This window comes from Mastomys coucha, unplaced genomic scaffold, assembly GCF_008632895.1.
Source record: "Mastomys coucha isolate ucsf_1 unplaced genomic scaffold, UCSF_Mcou_1 pScaffold6, whole genome shotgun sequence".
In the NCBI taxonomy this organism is placed as follows: domain Eukaryota; kingdom Metazoa; phylum Chordata; class Mammalia; order Rodentia; family Muridae; genus Mastomys; species Mastomys coucha.
In genome coordinates, this window is record NW_022196912.1 from 94032472 (window position 1) to 94039883 (window position 7412).

The window sequence follows — 7412 nt, forward strand, 5'->3', positions numbered from 1 at the left end:
TCCCTACCTGGGAGCCGCGGGACGGGCGCAGGCTACCCGGAGCTTCTGCGCACCCGCGCTGGGAGGCGGTGACCGTCCCCTCCTGCAGTAGGTCCTGCCATTGGGGACCGGCTCGATCCAGTTGCTCCTGGGAAGGCCCCCGGGATGTACGTGCAGGCTTCCTTCCACCCCGGTGTTCTCCCGCTCTACCCTTCCGCTCCCCTCAGCGGCTCGTCCTAGGTTGTTTGTTAATGTGATTTCTGGATGTCTCTCCTAGGAGTCAGGCTAAGTTCTTACTGGCATGTCCTGCCAAGCAGAAAAGAGCACAGGTTGGGCTCTAAGTGACATCAGGGGCTTTGTGTCCTAGCAGTCTTGGGAATACGTCTCCCACGGAAGGTGGCAGAGGCAGCGAGACCCTGTGGACTTAGAATGTCCTCCCTGTTGCTCCTTCAGCATACTTCCTCCCTGTCAGGATCTTCATCAGCTCCTACTGTAAATCCGCCTCATAAAACTTACGGACACTGACAAACTCCGGGTTTTAGGAGAAATGCTCAAAAGATCGTTATTTGAAATAACTGCCCCTCCTCCCTCGCCCCCAATGTAGTAGCCATCAATTCCTTAGCAGCAGACTTTGTGGACTGTCTTGTTCCGGACGCTGTGCGGTGCAAGTAGTCGCCACCCAGTTCAACAATCTATTCACCTTTCTCTGTGAAGGAGGAAACTAGGACTCAGAAAACTTGTGTCTTGCCCAAGGTTATAGTGAAAGACTGTAAAGGTCACATAGAGACAGGCCTTAGACCTAAGCCTTCTAGATTCCACATGTCCATGGCCTTCCCCTATCTGCCTAAGGGACCTACTCAGAGCTGTTTTGTGATACAGTTCACCCTGTGGTCCCAAACTTAGGGAAATGAACCATTAGCCTAAAACAGTGTCCTGCCCTTCTGACTGAAACCGTCATCAGCATCAGCAACAGAGAGATGTGTGTTCCTCTCATTCCACTCTTCTTAGTATATTTTTTCTACACACTCTTCTTTCTTTTCTCTATTTGCTTCTTTCTCCTTCCCCGTTCTTTCTTTTCTGAAGCTCTCAACAGCCCTCCTGCCTCAGCCTGTCTAGTGCTGGTGATGAGTCACTACATCCAACTCATCTCTTTTCCTTATCTCTACAAGGCTGGTTGTATGTATTGACATCTGTGTTCCTTACAGGTTGGAGAATGTTTTATGCGTTTAGATGTTTAGGTGTGGGAATTCCCTCCCTCACTGCACACGGGTGCTGAGCCACCATCTGTATTCTGTGGATGGACCAATAAGCTGTCTAACCCTGTCTGACCCTCTACCAATAGCTGTTTCCAGACTGATAATATAGCCTGGTGTGGTGGTCCATCCCTATAATCAAAATACTTGGAAGGGTAAGGAGGTTGGGCTCACAGATTCAGAGTCTACAATGTAGCAAGTTCCAGGCCTGCCTAGGCTACATAATTAAGACCCTGAGAGAAAACCAAAAGCTGGAGTCTGATTTGAAGAATAGGCACTTACTGCTGGCTGAAGCATGAATTAGCAGAGCCTCAGGGGAGTGCACTTTACAGTGTACATTACTTAATCCTTTGATCCCATTTCTAGGATTTCAGATATATGCTGATACATATAAAATGAGGCATATTCATTGAATATTCATTGTAGTATTGTTTATTTTAGCAAGAGGTTGGAAAGAACTCAAATGTCCATCAACGAGGGATTCTTAAATAAGATCATGTAATCGCCTCACAATAGGATGCATTAATGCTGAGGGGGAGAGCTCTGAGTTCAGGGAATATAGTGTATCAGGCTATAGAGATGGCTCAGCAGTTAAGGGCTTCCTGCTCTTGCAGAGGATTTGAGTTTGGTTCTAGCATCTTCATCCATGGCAACTCCAACTCCATTCCATCTGATACCCGTCCTCCCTCTGGCCTCTGAGTACACAAGCATGCTCAAGCACACACACATATACACACATATATGTGTGTATGTGTGTATATATATATATATATATATATATATATACGTATATATGTACATATATATATATATATATATATGTACATATAGATGAATGCTTGTACTCTGGCCAGGCAGTGATGGTACATGCCTTTAATCCCAGCACATGGAAGACAGACACAGGCAGATCTCTGTGAGTTCAAGGCCAGTCTGGTCTACAGTAAGTTCCAGAACAGCCAGGGCTGTTATACAGAGAAACCCTGTCTTGTTTCTGTACTCTGGATAGCTCTAAAAAAACCAAATAATGGTTGAAGTTCAGGGATGGAAAGAAGTTTAACTGTGAACTTTATGCTCTTTTTTAATACTGAAAAATAAGAAGACAATGTGATTATTAAAAACTACCATGTAGAGATGCCAGAGAGCATATTCATGAACCACATATCCTCTCATGCCTGGGGAACATTAGCTGTCAGTTACTGGGTGCTTATAAACTCAGCAGGGGTCAGACTTAGACAATACTCTTAAATTTTCAAGGAAATTCTGTACAGTGTCTCCTCTACCCCTCTCTCCCTTCCTTTCCATTGTACAGGTATAGAAGGACCCTGGCCCTCACACATGCTAAGCACACACAACCCTGGGATGGCTGTCCCCGCCGCCCGCCCCCATCCTAGAGCTCATCCACTCCTAGTTCTGACTCTCAGGTACTGGGAATATGGGACGTCACACCCAGATAAAATTATGTCTCACTCCATAGCACAGGCTGTCCTGAAATTTGAGGCTGTTTCTCATCCTTAGCCTCCTAAGTGCTGGGGTTACAGTTCTGAACGACCCTGGCCAGCTTAGAATTGCTGTTTTGACGGTCAAAAAGGTAATTGAATGTTGACAGCTTCTTAGGTCTGAACTGGTATCACTGCTTATGTTTTCAAATATTGCAGTCAGTTTCAGAGCAGAACTGGGACCAGCGGAGTTAAGCAAATGGATTATTTAGTGTCAGACTCAAGTTGTTTGGTCTTAGCTTGGGATCTTCAGAGCTATATTGTTTCTCCTTCTGTTGATATGTAGGTTCTCAAGGGATAGGGCATGCTCTGCCCTTTCCTGTATCTCCTCTAACACTGAAGGATGGGATGATGCTCGCACCCAATTGAGGGTGGAGTGTTTGTTGTGGTGCTGAGATCAGAGGGATCCCTGTGTCTGTCTCTCTGTTCACCATCTCTTCCCAGATGCATCAGAAGGAGGCATGATGGTCTTTCTTTCCCACAGTTGGCCTAGAGAGTAGCACTCAGATTACATGATAAGCCCATCCCTAGAAATGAAAGTCACATGGGGCCCTAACATCTTCACACTCCAGAAAATGTACTATCATTTTCTCCTCCTCCTCCTCTTCTTCCTCCTCTTCCTTCCTTTCTCTTTCTTTCTCTCTTTCTTCTTCCTTACTTTTTTCCTTTTTCTTCTTCCTCTTTCTTTCCTCTTCCCTTCTTCTTTCCTCCTCTTCTCCCCTCCCCTTCCTCCTTTTTGGACATTTCTTACCAGTGAACCCTCTGCCTCAGCCTCCAGAGTGCTGGGATTACACATGCGCATCACCAAGCCTGGCCCTCCTTACCTTCTGGTAATGTTACAGGAAGCGTTGTGTGGTCCTGGGTCTGCAGTAACCAGACTTGAAGGCTTGAAAGACAGAATCTTTAACAGCCTTACTGCTCGAATATTGCACATAGGAATCACCATAAGTTTGCTGAATTAAGTTAAACCTCAGTATTTTGTCTATTTCTGGCCAGATTGGCCCCAGCCATCTCATAGCAAGTCTGTGTTTTCCCCGATACAGACTTGAGTGCAAAGTCACCAAACTGGTCTTGTGTGTTTTTTCCACAGCCCTTTCCAGCCCCAGCCCTTGCCTCTAGCATGCCCCTGTGGGCCTCTATGACACCATGTCCAGGGTAGTGGGAATGCAGAGCTTCAGGACAGCAAGTAGTGCCCTGGAGATCATCTGACCCATCTGTCATGCACTCAGCCTTCTGGGCCCTAATAAAGCAAGAGAACAGGTTTCAGACCGGTGGTCATGGGGTGATGAAGTTGTTGCTGACTGGAGGACACAGGAACTTATTGTATGAGTTTTCTTACTTCTTATATGTGTTGTAGCTTCCCAACAAAACTGTGGAGAAGGAAGAAAAAACAAACAAAATCCAATAGTGCTGGGTCTGTTTCCAGCTCATTAAGCTACATCCCCAGCCTGTCTCGTTGATTTCTTTGGCCATAATGTGGTTGTTCTAGGCAAGTCGGGTACCACTGATGTCTACCATCGCTACTGAAGCATTCTCACTGAAAGAGGACTGTTGTAGAGATGTTGGGATAGCATGATTCTTGGCTCAGTACTGCTCTTCCTTGTTTGTCTCTAAGCGGATCACATGTTCAAGTAACCTTTTGTGTTCACTGTGAATATTTGCTCTCTCTCTCACCAGTTCACATGTTGTGATGCTTTGAAAAGTTAAGAACTGGGGTCTGGTTTGGTTAAGCATCAGCCAGGTAAGCCTGAGGAGCTGGGTTTGAACTCCAGCATTCTTATTTTAAAAAACAAAACAAGCCGGGCGGTGGTGGCGCACGCCTTTAATCCCAGCACTTGGGAGGCAGAGGCGGGCGGATTTTTGAGTTCGAGGCCAGCCTGGTCTACAGAGTGAGTTCCAGGACAGCCAGGGCTATACAGAGAAACCCTGTCTCAAAAAACAAAACAAAAAAACAAAAAAACAAAACAAAACCCAAAAAACAAACAAACAAAAAAAAACAAAACAGAGTGTGGCCACATACCTGAAATCCCAGCTCTGGTGAGGCAGAAACAAGAGAATCCCTGGAACCCGTTGGCCATTGAGCTTCATGTTCAGTGAAAGACCTGGTCTCAAAAACCAGAAACAAACTCATAAATAAAATGGAGAGTGATGAGGATGGATGACACTCGATATTGATCTCTGGCCTTCACATCTGTACACACACACACACACACACACACACACACACACACACATCTTTTTAAAACACCAGTTATTCCTTTCTGTTTATCCTTGAACATCTTTTTTGTGTGGTACCCATGCAAGAACACTGGGGAGGCTAAGTTCAGTTTGCTAGCATCTTTCCCTAACATCTCCTGCTTTATAGCTGTGGGTGCTACCACCTGCTTTAGCCTGAAGAGCCTCCGGGCCTTTCACTTGGCAGTAGATACTCATTACTCTAGATCTGATTCCAAACCTTTAAATCCCTTCATGTGCCATGCCAAGGCAAGCGTAGCTTGAGGCCCAGCCTTCTCAGGACTTGTCAGCATCCCCCAGGAGGGGAGAAGGATTAGATTCTCCAGTGGAGAAAGCACTCCCTAGAGTCTAAGGGTGATCTCAGATATCACGGCCAGGCAGGGACTAGAGACATTCCATTTTCCAAATTCTAGGAGACTGACAATCTGGCATTTCCCAGTCCTCACAGAATCTCTGAAGCAGCTTGAACAGTCAAAAGAAGAACTTAAGTATTTAAGTCAAACTCAAGTCACCAAATTTCCAGTGCCCTGCCTCTCAATTTCTAGGCTTCTCTTAGGCTTTTCTTAGGCTTCTTTAGTTCTTAGCCCTGGACTTAAGAACAAGACTCCCCAAGTCCCGGTCTCAGATCTACCACTTTTCCTGTTTATAGGACGAAAACCGCAGTTTCCCCGAAGGACAAGGAAACTCAAAACAAGAAGCTTCCCGGCCTTCTCCCAGCCCTCCTAGACTCTGTTTGTCTTTACAGCAGTGATCTTAGCTCAGATAAGGTCATGTTTTGTTTTTGTCTTTTGTCTTCCTGCTAGTTCCAGTCGGTCCCTGTCTTTTGAAGTGGGGCTGGCTTGGAGGTCATAATGTCCCTATTGTCTAGGATGACACTTCTGGGCTTAGGTCATGTGTCCAGTGGTCAGAGGATCCCAGAGCCAAAAGAATCAGACACTAGACCTATCAGTGGCTTATTTGTTCTGCCCTTCTCTCCAGGGCTACGTAGACGATGTGTCTGTGCTTATAGAGCTTTGTGGTGGCAGAATATCTGAGCCTTGGAAAATCTGGGCTATAGGTTTACCTTAGTTCTACTGCTTCTGAAAGACATTTGAAAATACTGACAATTTATCTTCTCTTTTTGGAACCAGGAATAGAATGGCTCAAGTATGCTAGGCAAGCGTGTACCACTACTGACCTGTACCACTGTACCACCAACCTCTTTCTTTCTTTTTTCTCTTTCTCTTTTCTTGTTTTTTCTTTTATTTTGATTTTGAATGGGATTTGGAACCAGGACCCCAGTTCACTCCTGGCCAGCTATAGAACCATCTATAGAAGTTCTTCAAACTCTCTTCCTCAGTGACTTTCTGTGTATGGACAGTCATCTTAACAGCTTCTAGGTTGACCTGGAGAAAAGAGACTGCATGTGCCTGCTACAAAGTAAGGATTTAAGAAGTCCGTATTCATAACGCCTAACTTGAGAGGCCTAGTGCTGGCCTACCACAGTGCCACACACCTTTAGTGCCAGCATTCCAGAGGCAGAGGCAAAGGCAGGCAAAGTTCTGTGAGTTCAAGGCCAGCTTGGTCTACATAGCAAGTTCCAGGGCTATACAGTGTTTGGACCCTGTTCCAAAAACAACAAACAAAACCACAATGGGAGAAATCTATTCATCAAAGTCAAGTGTGAAGGGAGAAACAATGTTGGTGATTAATCATGAAAGAATCTCACTGTTGCTCCCAGGTAGTGTAAATATCTGGCAACAGCACAGAAAGTAACTGGGTTTTCAGAGGCTGCATGGCTCCTGAAAAATGGGAGAAGATGATGTCAAAGCACAACATTTTATTATAGAAATTTCCAAGCATGTTTTCAAGTAGAAAGACCAGTATAACCAACTCCCATAGATCTACCACCCAGCTTCCCAAATCACTAGCGGTTAGGGCTAAGGTGTAGCTGAGAGACAGGGAGGGCACCTAGTGTTCCCGAGTCTCTACAACACGTAAAATCATGAGTTCAGTCTCCAGCAACAGACACAAACACACATCTGTTACTATATCTTTTTATTTTTGTCTTTTGAGACAGGGTTTTCTCTGTGTAGTCTTGCTGTCCTGGAACTCATGCTGTAGACCATGCTGGGTTTGAACTCATAGAGATCCTCCTGCCTCTGCCTCCTAAGTGCTGGGATTAAAGGCTAGCAACACTACCACCCATCATCCCATCATCGTTATCTGTATTTCTCTCTATTGTAAACATAACCTCCTCAGTCCATATGTTACTTATATGCATTTGTTTTCAGGGCTGACCATTTGGTATGGATAGCCAGTTAGTGTGCTCTTCTCTGGGGAAGACTATTTCTTCAGCTCTCAGAATATCCAGGGTTGAGGCCTCATGAGCTTTTCCCCCTCCTGTGTTAGCATATCTATTGCTGTTATCCTTGTTCAGGTCACAATTGTTTTTTGTTTTTTTTTTTTT

At 45.2% G+C, this 7412-nt stretch overlaps 1 protein-coding gene across 2 annotated transcripts in view; it reads left to right on the plus strand.

Moving 5' to 3' along the window:
- The window catches only part of Plekhh1 (pleckstrin homology, MyTH4 and FERM domain containing H1), a 49867-nt gene that overhangs the window by 293 nt on the left and 42162 nt on the right, over positions 1-7412 (plus strand). The window lies entirely within an intron of this gene.